The sequence below is a fragment of the Protopterus annectens genome, chromosome 3.part0 (genome assembly GCF_019279795.1).
Source record: "Protopterus annectens isolate FY-2018-M chromosome 3.part0, PAN1.0, whole genome shotgun sequence".
In the NCBI taxonomy this organism is placed as follows: domain Eukaryota; kingdom Metazoa; phylum Chordata; order Ceratodontiformes; family Protopteridae; genus Protopterus; species Protopterus annectens.
Genome location: NC_056731.1, coordinates 246,027,112 through 246,053,537, shown reverse-complemented (window position 1 = coordinate 246,053,537; position 26,426 = coordinate 246,027,112). Strand labels below are relative to the sequence as shown.

The window sequence follows — 26,426 nt, the reverse complement described above, 5'->3', positions numbered from 1 at the left end:
CTTGTCATCTGTTTGTGGGTTCCATTCCGTTTGTGTTTTTAATACTGTGTTTTACTGAAATGTCTGCATTCATTCCACCTTCACTGTAATGGCAGCTCAGTTGTAGACATGTCATATATAGGATGACGTATACATTTAAGCTCTTATACAAAATCAGTAATATAAGTGCTAAACCGAACTGCTGTGATCATCTATTTGCCATGCCTTCCTTGAACTTTCTTTGCTCAACAACCAAGGACAAAGCCAAAAGTAATATGGTGGGGCAGACAAAGGTCCAAAATTGGGGACAATTTTTAAGTATTACTCTAATTCACTTAAGTTAGTAGAACAAAAGGCTTTGTATCAACAAACGTTCTGTAAACAATAGGAAGTATGCAACTTTAATGTCTGGCATTACTGGCTGCTTACCAGAAATCAAAACTTTTACAAGGGACAGGGCAAAAATATGAGGCAAAATCAAGGATAGTTGAAAGGTATGCCTTGGTGACAATTTATTCCCACCAACCCTGCTTTATCCCTTACAGTTAATTCACTTTCTGACATTGTTTTCAAAAGTACCATGGGACCTTATTGGAATTTCAACAAGCCAGGTCTGCTGTACTGACCTGATTAACTTCCCTGATGTTGAAGACTGAGCAGCCACTCCATCCTGTTACTTTGATCGTGTAGGCTGCTGCATTGGAAATGACAGCGTAGGCACTCCATCCTGTTACTTGGATTGTGTAAGGTGCTGCATTGTGAGACCCCTGCAAAATGTACGTATGTGTGTGTGTATGTGCACGTGAAATATTTACATGTGTATATATCTGATTCTTGGATGGGGTGCCTTCTCTGTGGAGTCTTGCATGTCCTCCCTGTGGTCCCGTGGGTTTCCTCCCACATTCCAAAGACATGCAGTAGATGGACTGGACACTCTAAATTAGCTGTGGTGCAAGTGTGTGTGCGAGTGAGTGGTACGGATGAATTACTGCAGCACGACTAGCCACCTGGTGGTGTAAACATTGGCTCGAGTTGATTGTCACTTTCGAAGTGACACCCCAACCACATGTGCAAAATGGGGAAAAAGGGGTTGAGAATGGAAGGATAGATATTTATTTTTATCTATATAGAGGGGAGAGTTCATTCATTTCATATATATATATATATATATATATATATATTATATATGTGTGTATATATATATATATATATATATATATATGTGTATATATATATATATATATATATATATAATGTGTGTGTGTGTGTGTGTTGCTTTTTACCTTGAAGAAAAGAAATGCATCTTCTGTTCATTTTAAAAGGATTGCTTTTGTTTCCAGTGGGGTACTGAATAATTCTGGTAGCAGTACAACTGTTGTATCTTTTATTTTTTATTGTTAAATGTGGGCCAGTGATGATCTTTTAGGATATTTCTTTTCCATCATAGTTAGACCAGTGAGCAGAGCACAGGTCTTGAAATTTTTGTTTTGCCCCTTGAGCTGCATACTTTTCTGTCATTTCTGGGTCAGCGTCTGGTATTGTTTTTAAAGAAAGTCATGAGTGTCTCTTGGGATTTTAGTTGGGAAGGTAGAATACCTCTGCTTGTATGGGAGAAATTGATGGTTTTTCTCCCATGTCCTTTAAAATACCAACTGTTGTGTAGTATTTTCCATTCTTATCTCACTTAAATGAGGTGTTACATTTGATTTTGCTCTGCTTTCATTTTTTCTCCTAACTGTGTTTCGTTACTCATTGTTTAATGAAAGCATATTGCTTGTTTTGTAACTGGTTTACTTGCCTCCATACTTCTCAAATGTCCAGATTTTTTTCAAAATGTCCAGATTTTTGCCTCGTATTTTTGAACTGTTCCTCATACAATTTGTGGCTTTCCAGCAAATCATTGAAGACTGAAGTTACTAAATAATGACAGACATTTAATTTTTAGACTTTCATGACCTTCAGATATGATTTTTGGGTCTGTATCACTTTTTGGCTTAAATAAGAGTTTGATTACCCTTTGATCAAACCCTTTTCAATTGGACATGCTGTTTATGGGACTCTTCAATTATCAAACCTCATTTTATCGAATTATTTTTGTTGGCCAACACTGGGAACATTAATATCTGTAGTAGCAAGTCTCACCTAAACCCCACCCACCATGCAACAATTGGTGAAAATTAATATTCATACCATTGGCGGCATGAATATTCATAGTCTGTTCCTAGTTTATCCTTTTCATCAATGTAGTGCAATCTGAGTTGGTATATTTAATTTGTAGGGAGTGCCGGGGGGCAAATCCCTCCTGCAAAATGAAGGAGAAAAAGTGCTTGCAGTTTTCAAATTTTTAGTTTCTAAGGCTATGCCCACTTTTGAGCAGACCAGTCTGCTAGGTAGTATAGTAATACAAGCTTGAAAATATAAAAATTAAGAGTAATAGTAGTGTGACTTTTTAATTTTAAGTAATTTTTTTTTTAAAAAATACATAAAATTTTAAATGTTAAATTAATGTTTAAACTTTTTAAGTGTTCCCGTTTTACGGAGTTGTTTAGTGACATCACAGCTGAAGTTTTGTTAGGTGGCCAACTAAAATAGTTTGATATTATTTAGTTTGATAATTAAAGATTTCGGCAAATAGGATATCTGATTAAAAGGGTTCGATGAAGCGGTATTCGGTTAAGTAAGAGTTCGATTAAGCGATATAGCTGTTTCTTGTTCTTTGAAGTGTTCTTAATTCTCACCTTGCTGCATGTTTTATGAAATGTAAAAGCTTATTTTTCTAGTTGTGTTGTTACCTTTTGTACGATAACCAGTATATATCATCTCTACAGGAGTCATACTGTTAACCACTGACCTTTGTCCAGGGGCCAACAATTTGCTGTGAATATCACGAATATGATGGTAAAAAGTGAGAAGTGTGTAACCAGTGTTAGATACCCAAGACCTTAAGAAAACCACAAAAGCAGTAGCTAATGAACTCATTTTAAAGAAAATGACTGAAATACTGAAATTAAGGAAATTTACATTCAGAAACAAAAGTCTCCTTACATACATATATTTCAAAGATAACCAGAGTTAAAGCAGATTGTGAAGCAGTACCAGCTGCTGTTCTTCTTTCAGCTTTTCCAGGTCAGGGGTCGCCACAGCAGAACTCCAGTTTCTGACTGAAAATACAGGACATAAAGCAACTGTTGCATGAAGTAATTCTACCTTTCATAGTTTCATAGGTTGGTACTAGGCTTTCGGCCCTAGGGCCTATACAAGCCTAGCCATAACAATTCCCTGGCCATTTCTTCCCACACTCTTTCAAGGTCTAGCTTAGACTTGGGAACTGCTAATATGTTTGTAGTAACCTGTGATTTGTGGAACTTGGGCAGTGCACTGAACACTTATTTGTACTGCTTCCACAGGACAGTTAATGTTCACAGAACATTTCTTTATATTGAATCAATAGAGCAGTTAGAAGTTCAGTTTAGGTGAAGACCAGAAATTAAATTTCCCTCCATATCTTTCTGATAGCAGTCCACAGCACTGGGGTGGGGTATTTGTTATACAAACTGCACTCCTGATGCCCAAACCTATAATTTGTGTTGCAGATGTTATTACCGTAACCACTTCAGGTTTTGTTGCAGAATAAAGTGCATGATCTTTAACTACATAGGCTTTAAAGGAGTCAGCCCTATTGTCACTTCTCGTGCGTATTCCTTTACAGGTCATGCACAGCAGTGACCCTAGTTGTCATTGATTCATCTATATACCCCTCCACTAATATTATAGTTAGAACTAGCGTAGTTGCCCAGCAGTAATAAGGCGTATCCCTTCACAGGGGCCTTTTCCTTCCCTTTAACCTAATCTGAAGTGCCACATGTAAAGAAACATGATTTGCCACTATCTTTTTTGCCTTTCTACTTTTTTTTTCTTGCAGTGTCTCTGCATATCATGTTGACCTTTCGCGAAATCCTCCATTATCCATTTTGATAATTGTTACATATGTACTACACTACATTAGAAAATGATCTTTGAGATTCAATAATCCTCACTGGGGAGACAGACAGAAACACTAACACAATTTCAGAGCAGTATCTATTAACTGAGGAGGAAATCCTTTATTGGAGATGCCATTTCCTTTCAGTTCTAAAACAAGATACAGTTAAGTGCAGGAAAAATAAAAAAAATAAAATAATAGAGATACTGTTGCAGCAGTTATAAGGATGTGTAGGGATGTGCGAGTCTGGGTATTTGTGCTGCTGTATGTGTTTGCACACATGCATCTGAGTTTCTTTGTATATGTGAGAGACTGTGTGTAGACATTACTTATACTTCCTACAGCAGCTGCACATCCTACACTGACTTTGAAATAGGTGGAGGAGCTGTTTTACATAAAAATTAAAAAATATGCGTACATTAAAATAAATACAAAACAGTTTAACAGCCCATATTCTAAGCATAATAATATCCACCAAGGTAGGCATTACAAAGATATGCTGGGTCTTTCGGGCAGGGGTGGCACTCCACCTGTGGCATCAGGTCTCAAAACTCTCTTGGCCAGTCCATTATTTTCCTGCAGTGGCCATCCTGTTGGACAGTATTGAATGCTTACATTGTATTTGTTTGATTGTAGAAGTAGATGCAGTAAGCTTGTCTGGTGTGCCATTTAATTGCATTTTAACTTTCTTCCCTCCACCCCTACCTTCACCTTATGTCCTCTTAAATGCCTGTGTAGATTTTGCCTTCACCAGCCATTCTGATCGCCCATTCCATGGATGTATAACCTTTTTTGTTAAAAAATGCTTTTGCAGACATTGGGAGTAGTTAGTTGATACAATTGGCTGCCTCTTCCCCATCTTTCCTTTCTTTTTTTCTCAGTTCAGGATGACCCTTTTGCATCTCCTTGATGTGCTATTATGCACCATTATTGTACACACCCACCTGTTCTAGTCTCAAGTGAGAGGAGCTCTAGCTCCTCTGCTTTCTGGTCATCTCCCTTATCCACCATCCGTAGTATATTTCTTTTAGCTTTCCTCTGGCTTCCTGCTATCTCTTTCCTTGTATAGCCTCCAGAAGAGTACCTCCTACTCAAAATATGGTGCGACTACAGTCCTGTAGAATGGAAGCATTAACTATTTTGCATATGGAGTGTATCCCCCTGTTGATACACCCCAGGATTCTGTTTGATGCTGCTGCTGCCCTCTCAATTTTTTTTTCCTGGTGGTACAGCCAGTCCAGATGTGATCAGTACCCCCCACATCCTTTTTGTGCTCTTTTGTCATCAGTTTTACGTCTTCCTCTTAATGCTTTGCACCAGAGATATGGTCTAGGTACACAACTTTTTCATTAAATGTCAGCATCATCTACTTCCTTTCTGGAAACTTGGTCATTCTTTCAAAATGATTCATTAGACTGTCTCATCCCACGTCCAGTGCTGTACTTTTGTGTCATTAGCAGAGAGTTTGACCTCTTCTCTTCCATCATATAGGCCTGCAGGTAAACTTAAGGAACAGTTCTGGACCCACAGAGGACCCTGGAGTGCTCCACTAGTCAGTTTCCTATTTTTAGACATCAGTTATCCCACTGCAGCCCTCATTGTCATGGCATTCAACCATGCAGCAGTCCAGTTTCTCAGTCCTGGTCCTGCCCTAACCCCTCTAGTTTCCCTGTCAGAATCATTTGTGGGATTAAGTCAGAGATACTTTGTCAAAATTTGGTCAGACCACATATATGTCAGTGCTTATGGTAGTGAGTCCTGGGGGTTGTTGTCTTGCAGTAACATTGCCCTCCTACACAATATTCTCCATGGCACCTGTACATTACCCAGTGTTTCCTGGCTTCCCCTTGTATAGGGGTGCCACCCTTGTGTTTTCTTGTTCATGGACACTTGCAGCAGCCAGTGATCTTTTAAAGATTTTCTTCTTGGGTCTCCCTGCCCACTAGTCAGATTTGTAAAGTCTTTCGGAGGTAACTCATCTAGGTCTTGTGCCTTATGCTCTCTAAGGACAAACCAGTTCCCTCTCTATCCTGGCTTCTCGTCAGGTTTTTACACATTGTCCTGCCTGTCTTCTAGCATGACATCATTTTTGGTTCCTTTCTGAAAACTGAAGCAAGGCATTTATTTATTATTGCTACTTTCTTCCTCCTCTACTGTGATTTCCCTGACATCTTTGCTTAAATTAGTCAGATCTGTCTTTCCATCCATCTTTCTAATGTGTGCATAATAAAATATTTGTTCCCCTTTCTGCTTCCTCCTACCAATTCTTTCATCTTCTGTCTTTGCTGCCACTCCACCTTTGTTGCTATTTGATAGCTTCCTTGTACTGTGCCCTCCTCCTCCTCCCTTCTTTTCTCCTCTTGTAGGCCCTCACACCCTAATTGAGATGTTTGCATTCCTGAGTAGATACTTTGACTTTCTTTTTTGCCTCTTCCTGACAAATTTGTTCATAATCCTGAATATACCATCCCTTACCCATTTGTATAATTTATTTCATCAGTTTATATCCAGTATTCTAACTTATCCTTGGCACTCTCCTATGCCACAGCATAATTGTCTTTTCACCACCACCATCTTTATTTTCTTATCCCTCCCTGTTTCTGAACCAGAGTGATGTGATCGCTGTTAGCTGATATTGCTTTAATCAGGACATCCAAAACCCCATCTTCATATAAGACTACTTCCCCGGTCATTAATATCATCTTCATCCCTCCCCCCTCTGTTTTCTGTTCCAGTCATTTAAACCACTAAACAATGTAATTTATTTTCTACACTATGTACAACTTTACTATCCTTATTTACTAAATTTTCCCAGGAATGGTGCATTATTATCATTATTTTAACTGGGGAAAAACGAGCTGCTTGCTTCTTAAGCTTCCATTTTTTTCTGTACTATATTATTTATATCAATATCTTGCAAAAGTTTCCAGATTTTTTTGCTTTGTCTTTAATATGATAGTTTGCTTGGTTACCTTTTTTGCTTCTATAAAACATGTCTGTGGTGGTGTGATTTTGACAGAGTTGTAGAAACCATGTCTGCCCTTACTTCACTGTCTAGCTTGCATCTCTTAATCTCTCCCTCTTCTTCTCCCTTACCAGACTTACTAGCCTCAGAGTTAGGAAAGTCATTAGTTAAAATCATGGGTAAGGGCATTGCACCTCTTTTTTGCTGTCTGTTGGAGTTTTGCCTCACTCGTAATTATTTTTGTTGGGAGGGAGAAGGTTTTCTCCAGTAGAGAGGGACAGCTATGAGGGCTCCTTATGCCCCCACTTATGCTATCATTTATATGGGTGAGTTTGAAAGGCAATTTATTTATCCAGCTGTTTTTTTTTTTTTTTTTTTTTTGAGAGAAGGTCATTTATTTTGGGAGGTTTATTGCTGACTTAATTTTTGTTTGTAGGGGTAGTCAGGACCATTTCCAATTTTTTTTTATGGAGGAATTCAATAGGAATGCACATGGTTTGAAATTCACCTATGAGATGTGCTCTAGGTCCATTGTGTTCTAGATGTAGAACTTTGTTGGGGAGGATATGATGGCCCAACATAAACCCAACCCTATAGAAAAGCTACAGCAGTTAACAGTTTCCTGCACACTAGTAGTATGCATCCCCCCATTTGATTAGATTGTTTCCATTTGGTGAGTTTAGTAGAATTTTCCGTAATACTTCGGAAGTTAGATTAAAGGAAGAGAATTTGGACAAGGTGAAACATAAGTTATTAGCCAGAGGCTGTTTGAATGATCTTTTATGTAATGCTAGAAGAAAGATTGTTCAGGGTTGTGAAAAGTGGAAGGAATGTTTTTGCCTTAATAGGTGTAGATTGTATTCTGGTAGAAAATAAGGAAATGATGAAAGGTTATTTTTTTTAACCAAATTCTCACTGTTTTCTAGTTCCATAGAGAAGCTGGTAAGGGATTCATGGCATATAGTATGCCAGGATGTTCAGGTGGGAAATTTATTTCCGAAATATGTATGTTTTTCTTATGGGAGATGCAGCAACTTAAAGGAGTTGTTGAATTTTAATCCAGTTATTTTGAATGAGGGATACCAGGTGGGAGCTTAGGTGTGTGGGAGATGTTAAGTTTGTTCCAGGATTAGAAATTTGGTGGTTGAGAAAATTAATGGGATGAAATATGTAGCTATGGAAGCATTCAGTTGTCAGTCTTATGGGGTTGTATATATATATACTTGGATGTGAATGTAAGGATACCAAGTGGTATATTGGTCAGACTAAATGTAAAGTTAAGGTGAGGATTATGGAGCATCTGGGTGATGCAAGTAAATTTGATATGAATAGTCCTGTAGCTGAACATTTCTCCATAGCACATGGGGGGTTATAGTGATCGTCTTTTCTTTAGTGTTTTGGCTCGTCCCCATTTATTTAGAGGGGGTCATTTTAAGCAGGAACCGGACAGACTTGAAAGCAGGTTGATTTTAAATTATACAACTGAGTTCCCCAGGGGTATGAACTTGGATGACAGTTTAGTTTTATAATGTATTTTGTGAATATTAATAAAAAAGTTTTATAATAATGGTGAAGGTAATTTAGATTTAAGTATAGAAGTTTGTGTTGAAATTTTGTAGAAATTATAAGAAATGTTAATGTAGTATGGTTGAATGAGGATTGTGACCTTGTGGGATTAAAGTATTTCATATATAATTGAATAATTATTTAATTGTTCTAATGGGTCTACTGGGTTTGTATAAATGTGCTTATTTTGTGGGAGTAAACTATTCCGAACTGCCGAGGTACCAGAATCCTGAAATAGTGGCTCTGTTTGGTACTTTTGCTGCGGCCATTTTTTTGTTTCTTTTGAGAGTGTTATTCTTTTTGTGTTTATTATGTCTTAGGTATGTAAAACAGCACACTCCTAGCAATGCAGACTACTTGCCTTTTGCAGAAGTGCAACCACGAAGGGAAAACAGTCAGCACTGCCCTTTGCAGACTCTATCGAGAAAGTATACTAAAATAGTCTTTGAGCTTAATAGCTTTCTTACTTCTGCAGCAGTGTTGAACTCGCTCCTGGCACAAAATAATTCAATGCATTTCACACAAGCAATAAATGCAAAAACAGTTACTTTGGTAACTTAGGTGTTGGTGAACGCTGGTGTGTCACCCAAAATGTCATGGTGTGTCACCTTTACATAAAACCTGCCTGGAACAACATATATACTTTGTACAGCTTCAACTTTTGAAAAAGAGCTACACTGCAACATTCTTCTTTCATAAAATAATCATGATAGCAGACAGCGCTGGTTTTAATTATTCATGTTTTATCATCTCAGCACATGCCAACTTTGTGGATGTTAGAGCAATGGCTTAGAACCAGCTTGTCCAATATTTCTGTAAGGGCTTCTACATCTTTCCTGTTTTTCTTCCACCTTAAGATCTTTCTGTGGTTGACAGGCTTGTCTATCCTTCGTGGTTCAGTTGATCTGAAATTCACTTACTTGAAGATGCTGGATTTGTTAACCACTTTTAATGTTATGGTCTTGGAGCTATAAGCTTTGTAAGAAGAGTCTTGTTTGTCCTTTCACAAGGTTAGGTCCCTCTTAGGATAAGTCCAAGTTTCTTTGCTGAAAATTGTATTGGAGCTGTCTTTAAACTAGTATATTCAAAATTATTTCTCCCCCTTCTCTTTTTGGGGGGCAAAATCCAGGGGGAAGTAGACCACCATACACTCACTGTGCTTTGCCAGCTCAGGTTCTGCTTAGAGGGTGAACAAGTTAAGGAAGGGTGGACCCACTATTTGTCTCCTTTACCTTGATAAACATTGACATGGGTTGAGCTAAGCAGATCGTAATGTAGCTGAGTTGCTGACCAAATAATTTTCTGTTGTAAGCAAATAATTGACATTTGGCTGCTGAGGTAAAGGCTTCTGTTAGAGTTGTGTCTGCTCCTTTTGTTACAAGAACAAGTCCATTGCAGAGATGCAGCTACTCTGCGTGTGACTCTCACCTTTGTCAAGCATTGCTGATTGGCCTGTGATTCCAGGGGCCAGACCTCCTCTGGCGCTTTTGAGCTTCAGGACTTTAGATTCTGTCCTCTGTGTAGTGTTGCTGTTTTCCCACTACCCCCTATGTCTGAATGTCCTTTTAGTGGTAGATGTACAAGTAAGCTGGGCAAGTTTATAATTTGTTTGTTGGTTATTTGTCTTCCATGTATCGTTACTCATAGAGAAGTAGCTCAAATAATTGAAGGGCTGGGTTTTGCCGCCTAGTTTTTGTGTGCAATGATTTGGTAGCACAGTGATTTAGTGTTGATATCTCTGATTTCCAACTCTGGGGTATGGAGTTTATTTGTTTGCATTTTGGCATCTCCTGTGTGAGTATTCTTTGGGCAATTTGCCTTCCTCCACCTACCAAAAACATATTGGCTGGTTGTTTTATGCCATATGGCTGAAAAGGGTCTCAGACGTACCAGTTCACCTATATGGTTAACAAATACTTAAATTAAAATAGAGCAAATGATGTAGTGCCAGGGGCATGCATACTCATGAGCACAGGAGCTGTAGAGTAGACAACATTTGATAGCAAGATCATGAGGATGCTGTTCCCTTTGTCATATCTCTGGTTGTCGGGTATCAGCTCATTGAAATCTACTGCTATGGAAATCAAGAAAGTTTGTCTATTTGCAGATGATATTATTTTGTACTTGGTAAATCCAGAAAAGGACCTTTCTATGTTGTAGAACATTTTGAGACTGTTTCAAGTCTTTTCAAGATATAATATTAATTACGGTAAAGCAAAGGCTATAGCCGTAAGTCATACCTGCACACAAATTGTGTCCCCATAAACTTGGGTACTGTAGAACCAACGAGATGAAGTATTTAGGAGTGTAGATTAAAAAGGATATGCGGAAAGAGACTAAAACATGTAATGCAAAAACTGGGAAAGTGGAAACTACTGTTTATGGATAGTGTGGTGTAAGCAGTGAAGCCTGATTTGAAGGGATATTTTAGAATTAAACATTTAAGGTTCATAGAAATAACACAAGCAGAAGGGTATAATTCAAAGTAGAAAGGGATGATGATGAAGTAGGGAGGAAGTTCCAGTAAATAAGGAGAGTGTGACTTTGGATGCAGATGCTTGAGGAGAATAACAACCATACAGATTTAATAACATTCATAAAGTTGCAGAAAGTATTCTAAGGATTAAGACAACTCTGGAATGGAGAAAAGAATTTTTGCCAATAGGGATGATCATAAATAGGGGTAAAGGAAATAGGCAAGAGGGGGATAGAATTTACTGTAGAAAACTGGCAAAGGAATCAAGGTATTGATCGCAAGTAACTAGAGAAGGAAAGGTTATACAGTGGAATATAGCCAAGAAGAAGTTTGGACTGCGGGTTAGATGTTAGATATACTGTCTTCCTTAACAGGGATTGATATCTAAGTATAGACAAAGAGAAAGGGATAGAGGTATCTAAAGTGAGAGACCTGCTCTGGTATAGTTTTTAGTTCAATCTAGAACAGAAGCTGCTGTGAAAAAGGAGATAATTAGTAGGGCATGTAAAAAAAAATTGCATGATAAGTATAAGTCAGAGAAGGTTATAAAAGCTTCGGAAGAGAGACTGGAAAAGCAGTTTACAATGGAACAGTGTGGGGAGACATGTGTATGACTTCAAAGTATGCAATGAAGTCCAGAAGGTTTCAGATTTTTTTGCTTGAATTGTTTGCATAGGTGTTTTTTTATACCCAAAGCAAACTTCAAAAACTTTTCCTCAGGGGGTGTGTGACCAAGATGAGCACAGAGTAGCAGCTTTTCTGATCAGGTCTGCCTTTACAGAACTTTATTGACAGGAAATATTGATATAAACTTCTCTAATAGTTTTTTTATTTTAATTAATTCTTTAAAATATATATTAGGGTAGTATATAAAACATTTCAAGTAGATTTTAAGTTTTCCTGTCAAAGTTACACTTGGAAGTACTACAGTAAAAGAACAGGATGAGCTTCACTAAATCTTCTCCTCAAGAGACAACTATAAAAAAAGAACTACAGCCATTACTAACTGCTGTTCAGGAACTAAATGTCAAGATAGACAAAATGGATATAAAAATTGACAATTTCAAAGAAAAGTGTTCTCACCAAATGGACATTCTACATGAAGATTTATTGCAACAGAGGAAGCAGATTTTAGGAATGGAAACTGCATTAAGTGATATGGATAACAGACTTCAGGAGAGTGAACATAATGTTGAGTTCCTGTTAAAGCAAAATTCTCTTCTTCAGACAAAGGTTGATGACCTTAAGAACAGGTCCCATAGGAAAAATGTGAGAATTTTTGGCTTACTGGATAACATAGAGGGAAATAATATGGAAACATTTTTATCTTCCTGGTTGCCTGAAGTACTTGAACTGCCGGAGGCTCTTTCATATGGTATTGAAAGAGCCCATAGATCAATGGTGACATCTAAAAACACCAAGAGTAATTATACTAAAGCTGTTATTGTAAAGTTCCTATCAGCCCATGATAAGGAAATGGTACTAAAGACTGCGTGGGCAAAATCCCCAATCAAACTGAAGGACAATATTATAAGCTTTGATAATGACTATTCTTCAGTATTATCAAAAAGGAAAATTTTCTTGCCTTTAGTCATAGAACTAAAAAAGAATAAAACAAAAACCCATTTGCTTTTTCCTGCAAGACTGAAAATATTTTATCAAGATGGTTTTAAAATTTTTGATGACCTAGACAATGCAATAACTTGTATAAAATCTAATAACATTACTGGAAAAAGTAGATGAAATGGAGTGGGCCAGTCCTAGTCTTAAAATGAATGCTGAGAACAACACTTGGAAAACATTTGACCCTAAAAAAAAAAAAATCAAAAGATGAATCATAACAAGTACATGTTTGCACTTGATTCACTCAGTGGGGGAAATGAAACCGGACGCCCAGGTGAGCTTTTGGTATTATATTTAAAATAATGTAAATTGGTTAACTAAATAGTTGTCTATTTTGTTTTGTAGAATAGTAGTTTGTTGGGTTTTTTTTTTTCATTTGTACTATTTAAGATTAATTATCTTAATGTTTATTGGTTTGATTCCCATGGATGCAGTGATTCTCCTGTCTCGGATATCTATGCTTCCAGATGTCTTGTAGTGGTGCTTATCATTAGGGGGCGTATTTGTTTATCTTGATTTTGGTTCTTATAGTGGTTGGAAAACCTTTATTTAGTTACAATTGCAGTATTTGTATTTTAGTTGATTTATGGTTGTTTGATAAAGGAATCTTGTATGATGGCCTGATGTATAGTTGCAGAATTGCTGTGCTAGGGATGGTACTTCTGACTCGGGATGTGAGTGGCAGTGTGGCTGGAAGAAATGGTAAGGCTTCGTTGTCGTTTCCAAGTTGTTGATGTGTTTATTTGGAGGCTCTGGTTTGGTGCTCTAGCACTGTAGAGACATGTGCGGTGGTGTTTGTGTTAATTGTATGTTTTGGTGCCTGTGTGCTTTGGTCGGAGATTAACCAGAGAGTCTGGTTGATAGTGTGGTGAAGCTTTGCTTGATAGCTGTCATTGCTTCGTGTTGTGTATGCAAGTTTTTTTTTCTTTCTATCTCATCTCTCTCTGTATAGAGGGAGTCTCGAGACATTGCCTTATATGTAGTTAAGTAATGTTTTACTTACTATTTCCCGCCGGAACGTTGAAAGCTTTATCTTCATGATGAGCTCGAGACTGTGATATCCATCGCGGCTGGAAAGCTCGGAGCTTTCTTAAAACGTCATCATGAAGGCGTCTGAAGTAAATTGATCTTCTGATCCTCACCGGGAAGCTACTGACTCAAATTTGTTTCCTCATACAGCATACAGAAAGAAGATATAACTAGATTACTACTTTCAACTTATTGCAAGACATTATATGCAATAATCTCTTAAATAAATAGGGATTATACTACGCATGTAGCCTAAATACTTTTTCTGATCATCATAGGTATTCTTGAGCCTTATGTATTTATAAACGAATAGTATTCTCAGAAAATATTTGCTTTATGTATGATAAGGGTGCCGATATCTTGATGAGAAATACTAGTTGTGATGTGTGCATTTTTGGAAGATTTAATAACGCTACAAGCTGTTTATATACTTGTGTTACATGTACATTTTTTATAACTATTGACTTGCTGAGAAAATATTCATGAAGCATTTATCAAAATGTTAAATGTATAGACGTATATAATAGGTTATCTCAGTTATTTTTTGAATGCATTTGTGTAATAGGCTGATAGGGATGTCCCACATAGGCAACAATAATATTGCAAGGACAGGTGCATTAAAAATAGTTAGATCTGTTTATCATTAGAAAATGTGAAATTTTCATCTTTTGTTTTGTTAATGAAATAGCTTTTCAAAATTCAAAGATAGTATAAGCTATAATTGAATAATAAAAAGCTCATATTTAAATAAGGCTTTTATATAGTATACAGGAGCTATTTAAGCACCTTGCTTCTTTGAACTAATATGACCTTTTCACTAGTTTTCAGTATGGTGATGGAGCCTTTGAGGTAACTCAAATGAATGCAATGAATGGAAGATCAGACTTTTAAGGTTTATTAGTCACTCTTCTATGAGAGACTGCACCGGGATGTTTGGTTATAAGAAAACTAGCAGGATGTTGTTGGTTTTACTTCTTGATGAGTAATCACTATATTTGGTTTCTGGCAAAGAAATGCAGTGTTCATTTATTTCAGAACAATCAGTATGTTAGTTGATTATCAGTAAAATCACTTTTATTAGCATCTTATTTATTAGCTGCCAGTGTTAGTGGTTATTGAAGGCCCTTAGGTGATTCATTTACAACCATGTCCCAGTTAGCTGATCACCTATAGCAGTACTATATATTACTCTTCAGCCTTTATTAGCCATATTTCGGTAATAAAATAATGCCATAGTCTCTTTTTAAGGTTCTTATCAAATGTGATTACTTTAAAACAGAAGAGTGAACTAATAGATCATAGTAGTTCTTAATAACCTACACACTAATGTAAGACAATTCTGTACTTTATTCCTAAGATGTAGCTGTCATCAAATTACTAATTGACACAACATTATATCTATACATTTGGTTCATACAAAAAAATTGTTTCTTATTGATGAGAAGCCTTATTTTTATAGTTATGACTATAGACATTTAGGCAGGTGCTGATTGGATGCTGCTTTTAATAGGAGGTTGATTCGAGTGACTGATGTCATTCGAGTTAGGAGTTTTAAACTCAAGAGGGGTTCGGGTTGGTTGTTTTCTTTCATGTTTATGTTATAAATATTTTCTAATAACTTTTCAGGCGTTCCTATCTTATGTAGTAGGAAACTACCTTAATTTTAAGAATATGATACTGTTACACTATGTTTGTTCTAATGATCATAATATTATTTCTATTAGATATATTCTTGTGTATTTCTTAGATCAGTACTTTTATATTTACATCATTTAATTTTCAATGACTACACTAAAAGGTATATCAGTTAACATTAATGGTTTAAATAATCCTAATAAAAGGAGGAATTTAACTAGATATCTTAAGTTACATAAATCCCAGTTAGTATTTTTACAAGAAACTCACTTAATAACAGAGGATATATTCAGACTTGAATCTAAAACATATAAGATTTTAGTAAGTTCTGAACATACTAAGAAAAAGAGAGGAGTAGCTATCCTATGGAACAGCATAATGCCTTTTCCTAAAATAATAGATATAAGGATAATAAAGGAATGTTTTATGCAGTCACCATAGAAATAAACAGTAACATTTTCACATTGATTAACATATATTGGATCCCACGGATAGGGATAAACACAGTGAAACAACATCTAGATCAAATTGTACTATTCTCTAAAGGGAACATTATTTTGGCAGGAGATTTCAATTGTATTCTAGATTACAAAGACTCTAGTACTAATGGGTAGTGAAGAATATTTACATCATCTAAATTATTAAAAGACTTTTCAGATACTTATTTTTTGAAATATATAAATTATTTTTCAGATACTACTTCTTTGTTTTACACCTTTTTTTCTCATAGACATAACTCGTACTCGAGGATAGATAAGAGTTTTTATTTCTAATAATCTAACAGATTCCTTAAACAAATCAGCAGTGATTTCATGTCCTTTATCAGATCATAATTCTATCATTTTTGAAGTGGTAGTCAATCCAAATTTTAATATTCATATAAAAAGGATCCCAGCTTATATCACAAAATTAAAAGATTTTAATGATTTCATTTCTACAGAAGTACAGAATTTTTTTAGAACTTAATTCTAATGATACATCAGAAATGTACATATGAATGCCCTAAAAGCTTATCTATATGGTAGGATATTGAATTGGTACAACAAAAAAAAAATAAACTGTGGGATAAAGAGCTGCAAGATATACAGTGTAAATTAGACACTTTAAAACTTAGTAATATGGGTGATAGATATATCAGATAAAAGAAAAGAAATAAATATGTTAAATAATAAATGTCTAGAAATATTAAAACATAAAACTATGATCAATATAGAAAAATTAAAGTTTATAAATTTCTCTTCTAACACTAAATCCTTAAAAATTCTTGCTAATAAAACGAAAAGATTAAATAGATTTAATCATATTAATGAAATATTCTCCCCTAAAAAAGGAAAAATGGTATCGGAAATTCATAATATATTAACTGAATTTAGAGAGTTTTTTTATAAACATCAACCAAACAACTACTGAAATTAACTCTAAAGAGGAAATAAAAATGTTTATTAATAAATGCACTAAAACAAGACTTTCAGAGGAACAAGGGATTTCTATTGATAAACAAATATCTTTCAAAGAACTTCAAACTCACATTACCAAATTAAAGCAAAATAAAGCACCAGATAATGACAGCATCATTCATGAAATTTACAAATTGCTACCTACAAATGCTCTAAAATTGCTTTATAAAGTATTTCATCTTGTTCAGGACAAAAACATAATTCTGCCTTCTTGGAAATACACTTTTATTTCTTCTATTTTAAATTCTAACAAAGATCCCTCTAAGTGTACCTCCTATAGACCCATCTCCCTATTAAACACTGATTACAAATTATTTATGTCCATTTATGCAGAAAGGCTTAAAACACTTTTACCCAAATTAGTTGATAGTGATCAAACGGGGTTTATAATGAAGAGAACTTCATATGATAACATTAAAAGAATATTAACTTTGAGTCGGTGAAAAATCTTAAAACAAATTTAACCCTAGTTAGTTTAGATATTGTGCTTTCGACTCTGTTACATGGGAATATTTGTTCACTCTATTAAAGGAATTAAATTTCTCCAATAATTTTATCAATCTTATCACTGTGTTATATGAAGGTAGCCAAGATTATGTTAAAATTGGCACTAGTGTATCTCAAAATATACCAGATGTAAAAGGTACTAAGCAAGGGTGTCCTTTATCCCCTCTCTTATTTTCATTAGTTATGGAACCATGGGCAAATTTAATAAGACATGATACAGATATTGAAGGATACAAGTTAAACCCCACTATATCATCTACAATACAAATGTTTGCAGATGACATATTGATTACTCTTGGGAGTTGAAGGGAATCTGTACAAAAACTTTTTAAAAACATGGAATATTTTCAAAAAAATTCTGGCCTTTCTTTTAATAATAATAAAACACAAATTCTTTTAACAGGTTAAAAAAAATACAATATACCTGATGAATATAATGAATATATAGCTCAGTCTCAACAAATAGCATATTTAGGTATAATTATTACTAACAATATTAAAGATACAATTCAAATAAATTATAATAAAAGTCTATTACAGATAGAACATTTAATAAATAAATGGAACAAATTACCCTTTTCTAAGGATGATAAACTTTTAATAGTAAAGATGATCCTTCTCTCCAAAATCTCATATATAATTCAATCTTTATCTATACCTCCTTCTTACCAAATAGTTAAAAAATGTATTTCAATGATTCAGAATTTTTTGTGGATCCCAAATAAGCCAAGGATTGCATTAACATACCATATGCATAATTGGAATAATGGGTCTATAGCCTTACCAAATTTAGAAATGTATTCAATTTCATCAGTATTCAATACAGTCTCTCCTCTCATTGACGTGAATAGACTGCTAAGTGGAAAAAGTTTATAGAGGTATTGTCACAAAATACCAAAGATATAAACAGTTCCTATAAGCTAAATATAATTAATAATCCATTTATTTGGAGGTTAAAAGATTATATTTCTGAATTTTCTTCTCTGAGTTTTAACTCTAAGTATATAGTGTTTCTTTTAAAATCATTTAAAAATGTTATATTTAAATATAATATATACAAGGATTGTTTTTTTTTTACTCTTCCCTATAGCCTACACACACAGATCTATTTTCTCTTCAGATTATACAAAAATGCCTATATTTCAGCAAAAGCATTTAACATTTTGGCACCAAATGATGATAAATAATGAGATAAAATCCAATAGTTTACTCTTGGAAGAGTATAAACTTGATTCTTGTTTATGGTTAGAGCTTCAAGAAGCTAGACAATATGTATTAAATAAATTGAATTCTATGTCTCCTATAATTAGGAAAAAAATTCCCAAGCTAATACAATATATGATTTTATCAGTTTTGCATAAATCTCCTGCTAATAACAAGTTATCAAACATTTATAGGGCAATTAAATGTGATTTAGATACACATTCAGATAATTATTGGAAATATTTTCTTTAATTAATAATAATCCCCCTTCTGAGAAAGACAAATGTAATATTTTACAATCAGCAAGTATCACTACTACTTCTTTAAAATGGAAATTATTCACATGGAGATTTTTAAATATATCATTTATCACTCCTCATAATATAAGTATATTTTCTAAAAAGAATATAACATGTTGGAGATGTAATATTGAATTGAATGCTGACTGGTCTCATATGTTTTATAATTGCATATATTTAAGAAAATTTTGGGATGATATCAATAATTTGTTGCAAACAATTTTTACTGATAATTTCTTTATATCTAAATCACTTGTTTTATTTAATACTCCTGTTCCTGATTATGTAAAAGAGAATAAGTACCCTTTGGTTTGGTCTATACTATCTATAGCTAGAAAAACAATCACTAAGAATTGGGAATCTAGTACAGCACCTACATTTTTGGAATTTAAAAATATACTCCTTGAAACGTGTAATTTGGAAATGTTAAATATTAAATCTAGATCGTCTAGGAATACTACATTATATAATTCATGGAATATCATCTATGAACGTCTAGAAAAATAGTTTATTAATTTATGTAAACAGAGGATTTTTATTAATCCTACAGCTACATTAAGATTTTTTTTTTTTGCATGGTGAACGTCTTTGTACATAGTTTAGTTACATTGGTTTTATATATTAGAAAGTTTGTTTTTTAATTTGTTTTTTAACTTTAAAGAAAAAAATTTATAATTTCATGGAAATATTTGTTCATTTTAATAATTATTTAATAAAATTCTTTGAAAAAAAAAAACTTTTCCTCAGGTAAATTGTAGCAAATGTTGGAGGTATGATAGGGAAGAAAGAGGCAACTGGGGGGATGTTTTATGAGTGTAATAAGCTGACAGATTTAAAAAAAATCACTACAGAGTACTCTGTCAGAAATATTGTAGGAGCAAATGGCTGTAACTAAGGAAATTATTCTTTTGAGCTGGGACACATGACCCGAATTGCATAGACATAGTAAGGCCTTATTAAGTTTAATTCTATTCCTACATCACACACGGCTGCCAACAAAGCAATTGCTAGAAAATCTAAATCTAAACCAAATGTATTTGAATTATTGAATATTATAAAAGAAATAAAAGAACTGGAAATAAGATCTCCAGAAAGGGGAAGTAGCAAGTTATGGAATTTGTGGGACCAATGCATGCAAAATAGTGTTTTGGAGGAGGACTGAGGCTTAAGGGAAAGCAGGAACTGAGCAATTTATATAATGTTGGAGTGAGTGTGGTAAAGAAATATGTTAAAATCATATGTTAAATCTGTAATTTGTCATTTTTTTAGCTTTTCTCACCAAGACTCCATTGAAAATGGGCTCCTTGTGGCCCAATGGACTATCCTGGCAAACAAACTGTAAATAAATAAATGTGCAATGTATAATGTAGGTGATGGTTTGTTTTCTATTTGTCTGCCTGTGTCTTAAGTGAAAGGTCTTAAAGCAGTTTCATTGAGCAATGAATATTGACTAAGAATATTTGTTTGATAATGTGTGCTTAAGTGTAAATGCTTTCAGAATTAATTCTATCCTCTGTAAAAACTGTTTTGGTCCCTATGGAAAAGATTTCAGGTGTGTGTGTATGGTGCAGGGCAGGGCTTGAGAGGCACAAGATGCATGCCTTTGAGGGTTTGTTCTATGATCGAAAAGTGTTGTGGCTGTTGGTTCTTTGTGTACGTGCATTTCTCAAGTGAGAAAGTGTTTTGAGTATATATGCTGCTTGCAGCGTGCAAGAATGGGTGCTCTGAGTTGAGTGACATGAGTGTAGGGTAAGACAGATTTGTGCAGCACAAGAGCTCCAAGTGGCATTTAACCTGATGCATCTGAAATCTCTTGAGTTGTTTATATTAATTTTGGGGGTTGCGGAGGGCTTGCTTCCCCATGGAAAAAGCTTATGTGTGTTTGAATTTGGTGTGTCTGGTAGTGTGGTGTCGAATTGTGTTTGGTTTGTGTATGTGTGTGTGTGTTTCCTAGCATGCATCTGTATACCCCAGTCATGGTGGCAGAAAAAAAAACCTCAAGTAGTTCACCCAGTGCAGATGTGATCCTTGCAAAAAAGATGATATTGTGACTGGACAAAAGTGCTGTTTACAAGTGTCATATAGCATTGTTAAAATAGTTATAATTCTTAAAATTTATAGGCAAGAAATGGTGAACATAGGCTTTTAGAACTGCAAAGTGTTATACAATTCAACAGTTTTTGCAAAAGCACACATTAAATAATTTGTCAACCTCCTGTAATTTTGTGTGCAAAATAATCATAGCATTCAGTTGTCTGCAAAGGTTTTTATGCTGACACTGTACAAGTTCAACTGCTTCTAGATGGCTTTTGTCTTAAGTAAAATGAGACCCCCCCCCTCTCTCTCTCTCACACACACACACACACACACACACACACACACACACACACACACACACACACACACACACAAAAGATCCAGGTAGCAGCTTTCTTTTCTTAAGTTTTATATCATTTGATCACTTAAGGCCTTGTTCTAGCTTTATACAGCTTTTTGTTGCTGCTACTTTGTTGTGCACCCTTGCTTTCTTGTTGCATTTTCTTATATTCCCATTCAGTGATTTTAAGTTATCCTGTTTTGATAATTTACTAATTCATTAACCCTTTTTGCTCCTTATGAGTCATCCCTCTTTGCATGTTGAGACAACATGCAAAAGGATTATTATTATTCTTTTTTTGAAGTGTCTGCAGCTTCACTTATGAAGATACGCAAGACGTAACTGACAAGCAACCATTTCCTACTGAAGCCTCTTAATTTATTTCTGTGCTGCTGCCACAACATAATTTTGTCAGGATGTGACCTTGGTACCAGTCAAGGGCTTTCTTTTTTGCTGTAACTGAAGTATAACTTACTTCAGAAAAATATTTTTTTCATAAAGTATACAAATCCCAGATTAAGCTATCTAACAATGACTTATTTATAATAGAAACTCTTGGAGTGGTGTGTTTCACTAACGTCGTAGTATTTTGACACTGCTCATATTGCTTATATGTGTTTATCTTAAGGGAAACAAAAAGCAAATGACACCCCCACCTGGTTATATGCATTGTTTTACTTTCTGAATAACTAATACTGAAGAAAAACTCGTGTTAGATTTTGTGTGTGACATTTTTTTCTATATCCTCCTTTCTGTAATGAGTACGCAAAATACAACTTTGTGAATTGTATTAGATCATGTTGCGTTTTCTCACCTTTAGAATTGTTAGTAGGTATTAACTTTGTAACCTTGTACGAGCTTATCTTTTTATTGATTAATATGAACTCTATATGGTTACATATTAAGTAGGAACAGATGTAGATATTTATAAGTAATTACTTGTTGGCTTTATGCATTCATTTCTTCAAAGTATTGTTGGTAATGTATGCATTTTTTTTTCAAAGAACTGTCATGTAATTGGATTAGCTCTGAGCTGAACAGTAATCATTGTGTATGCTGTCAGTGTTTACATTTTGCAGTTATTCATGTGAACTAATGTGTATAGTTTAGAATCTTAATTCTTAGTACGGTTTTTGACACCCCATGTACTGCTGTATGTAGTTTAGGGGCGCCAGATTAGTGTTGCATCAGTGGAATTGTAATTAACAAAAAGCATTGTCATTTACTGTGTATATGCTTATATGCATTGCATAGTGGAAGAATGACAGGCAAAGAACATTACAGAAATAAGCTACTATAAAGTAGGATGAAGCAGATGTACTTTTATTATAAAGGAAATCAGAGAGGAGAGGGACTTAATCTATATTAGACAAAGTAGTGTGTTTGGGAAGGGAGGAAAGTTAATTAATATACTGAGGTGGGTGGAGCTGTTGTGTGTGAATGTGCCGCATATGTGTACAGCTTTGCATTTTATGCTTGAGTGATGTTGCCCTCGAGGGGATACAGGTGCAAGGAGAACAACACTTTCTTTTCTTAACTCAGTATTTATTAGTGTTTTTAACAAGAAGAAAGGTGAAGAAAAGAAAGAGGTTGGAAGCACAACAGAACATAAGAATTTAAAAAAAAAATGGAACTAAATCAGCAAGAGAAAACAGATGTCCAGTTGTCCTTTTGTCCTTCCTTAAAACTTTGAAATGCTCATATCCCTGATTTGTTCTCAAAAGTTATAAAATCTGTAATTCAGGAGGTCTAACAATGTTGTCCAGGTTTTGGAATGAAGATCTGATGAGCCTTTTAATGAATGTAGTAGTTGTACATTTTTCCTTTTAGTAGGTCTTTTTAATAGTTGATTTGCATTACCTTTGCTTTTTTCATGCAATAGTGATTAATTTCCTGATACAGGCATTTAGGAAAAATATGAGCTAGAATTTTAAGTTATGATGGTTGTCAGGCTAAGCTTTGCTTTAGATGTATACAGCCTAGGCTGTAAAGTAAGTAAGTAACAGTGAAGTGTCATTAATGGTGCTCTGATGAGAAGGTAATTAAATGAAAACATCTTCCTTGCTGTTTCCAGATTTGTGTTTGAGTGTATGCCTGTTCTTTTAATGCAGATTAATTTACAGTTATTTATTTCTTCAAAGTTTCTAAGAGGGAACAAGACAAGAGGTTTTGACAATACTGAAAATAAGGTCGAGCTGTTCAGAGACTGCAGAGGAAGTTGCCATCTAAAGTGATTTGTCTTTTATGGTGTTTATCATAAACTCATAACTGAAAAAAGGAGGGATAAGTAGTAAGTATGCTAATTACTGCTTAAATGGTTGATATTCAGAAGTTAGTGTTGTGATTCCTTCTTCTTTTGCCAAAACTACAATGACACTGGATTATGAAAATCTTATAACTGAGTGTAAAGGCCTTCTGTAGTGGCAAGTCCTACAGTATGTTTTCTCAGACATCCCCCCAGTCAGTCTTTTCTGTAGTTTGTGTGCATGCCTTCAGTTTGAATCTGAATTCTAATGTTTGTCATAGGAAAGTTAGCTCATTTAATATTTGAAATGCTAAAACCGTTTGGTCTTCCTGTGGTCCTACGGTCACTAGCCATACCTGTATGACCTGGGATCAGTGATCAGGGCTCTGAGGAGCCAGGTATTAAGAATGGGAGTGAGAGGCTACTACTGTAACGTCATCCATCTTAAAGAGAGTGAAGTAGCCCAACCTGCTGCATGTCTGATGCTGCAGGTGAGTTTTAACAGTTTGGAGCAGTTTAAGCTGAGGCAGGCATGACTTGCAAATTGAATGTTTGTGTTTGACCCATGTATGGAAAAGTGCACATGTGCCTGTAGCAGCAGCAATTTGGGGACTGGGTGCATGTCAGACGCATCTCTGAGTTATAACTTTGATGGCTCTATGAAAGATGGCCTCCTGCAGCATGATCTGCAAAATAACCTCTCGAGGCTAATTTTGGTGTTAGTAGTGACTTTTAATACCTTGTCTTTAAAAGATGCAGTTGAGAGTTTCATTACTTTTAAGATTCTCGTATAATTTTAAATTTAAAATTCCCCAGGATTACCAGAGCAGTTGCTAAACCTGTTTTATGCACAAGTTAAACAGCCCAAACTCTTTCTTCTCCAGAATTCGAGATATTTCTTATACACGCTTAATCGTCCAACTTGCAGTGAAGGAATCCAGCTTCCTTTAATACTGCCATGGTGGTGCAGCAGTAGCGTTGCCGCCTCACAGCAAGAGGTTCTCCCGTTCGATTCTCTGCTGGAGCACCTTCTGTGTGGAGTCTGCATGTCCTCCCCATGGTCGAGTGACGTTCGAAAGACATGCGTGAATGGGCATGCCTTCATTGAAAGTTGGGCGTCGAGCTGGCACCTCGGCGCCGTAAAAATCTACTGCCAATCATTAGCGGACTGGAGTCCCGTTGTGGCGACCCCTAACCGGGAAAAGCCAAAAGAACAACAACCAAGTCTTTCAACACTTTCCTGTTCAGCAGCAGCAACAAAATAGCATCTACTTGAATGTAAGGCAAAACATTTTCCTAAAGTCCATGAGTGTCTAGCAGCACCTACAAATGTGTTCTACTTGACAATCAGTGAAGTCTCTGAGGAACCATTTATCAATGACATCAATATTGCCACTTCCTCCTCCTTGAGCAATGGCCTCCATTTTAGCTTCAGTTGAATGCCCTTGGAAAGACTCCATCTCACAAAGAAGTTCTGCTGAAAATCACCAACAGAAGCCTTAAATAGATACTTCAGAACATCTGATGGTTGTTCACTTGTTCAAACAATGTTCATTTGAAGGTACTGTGTTAATCTTTAAAATGGTCTGCTTAATAGTAGAGTAACTAAGAACAACATACATTCTTAGGAAGTAGCACAAGATCTCCAAAGGTAGTATTTGTCTTGTACTGAAGATCACTGAGAAGCAGTAGGTGAACTAATGTTACTGTCCAGTATTAAAAGACCAGGCTCCCCAGAGTAAGGTAGAGGCAGTCTTCCACTTTTAATACAGTTCTTCATTCATAAAACCAGAGTAGTTGCTTATCCTTGGCCAGAACTATGGAATGTGTGTCCTTAAGGTTTACATGCACAGTGGCAGTATGTCTCTATGTGCACACACTTGCACCACTACAGACCTTGATGTTTCAGGCTTGTGACTGCTCATTTGCAGCTACTCGGGGGGGGGGGGGGGCTACTATCTACGGTTCTAGTAACTTAGTTGTGGCTATTTGGATGAGTGGCACAAGACCAGCTGTGAGAAGAGATTGTGTTTCCTGAGTCCATTAATCAGTTTGTAAGAGCAAATATGAGCGAAGAACAGATGTTTTTAGTTATGTGGGTGTGACGTTTGAGCACAGCACTGAATATGCCTACACAAGCGAGGTCATGTCTGTAAGGCAAAACTCTCAGCAATGATGGGTGTTGAAAGGGAGCCAGTGTCAGTCCTTATCTTCATCCTACCTGTCTAGCCTTAATAATTGGGCTTTGTATGACAGTCACCCTGAAGTAAGGGGTCTACCTGATAATGGTCATTTCCAGCTTGGAAAGGAAGTCGTTGTTGAATGAGAAAAGGAGGAATGAGGAGATTGCCATACCAGAAAGTAAGAATAACAAAAGAATAACAAAAGACAGTGAATGAAAATCTGATTTGTAGCAGCTTAGTGCCTGTGCTAAACTAAGTGCAGTGGCTGTGCATCTAGGTAGTCAGTTGTGTGAAGTAAAGAATGTGGTCACTAAAGCCACTAAAAAGTGAGGTGAACGTTTGTTCTAAACAGATAGTGCCAGGCTAGCCACTTCTGTCACTTATGTACTTCCATCAGATCTTCAGTTGTATTTATTTTCTTTTGTAAACTTCAGCAAGCTTATAGCATAACTTCTAGATTTGCCTGAGAAGACCATAAGAGAACAAATTAATGTGTCTCTATATACAGTCTGCACGTGCTTGAATTCAGTCATGGCCTTTCAGTGACTCACTGTGCTTTACTCCAAAACCATTTTTTTCTCAATAGCCATTCTTCAGTAGCTCAAACTCTCTTTTTAGAGATCACCTGTTAATCATTCATTCCAGTGGAGCTCAGGAGGTTTGCACTGTAACTTCCAGTGGGTGGAGCCTAAACCTTTTCACAGAATCAAATGATGTCCTCACATTTCTAACAAATGTTCATATCTCTGGAACCATAGGAGTTATGAAAGAAGTATAAATGGCAAACTATTCAGCACAAACTATTTTTATAGTGGTACCATTCTTTAGGTTCTAGGTCTTGAACTGAATTTTAGAAGTCACAGTAAACACAGTAACTGTTAAATTTGTAATATTTTGTAA

The 26,426-nt window shown here is 35.5% G+C and overlaps 1 protein-coding gene across 8 annotated transcripts in view; it reads left to right on the top strand.

The window, feature by feature from the left end:
• The window catches only part of TRAK1 (trafficking kinesin protein 1), a 969,724-nt gene that overhangs the window by 177,868 nt on the left and 765,430 nt on the right, over window positions 1-26,426 (top strand). Inside the window, exon 1 of one of the 8 annotated variants that reach the window (XM_044064728.1) lies at window positions 23,323-23,388. The exons of the other annotated variants lie outside the window; for them this stretch is intronic. The gene's annotated coding sequence lies outside the window, so the exon portion shown is untranslated. Of the gene's footprint in view, window positions 1-23,322; window positions 23,389-26,426 lie in introns of those variants that run through there. 8 annotated transcript variants of the gene reach the window in all.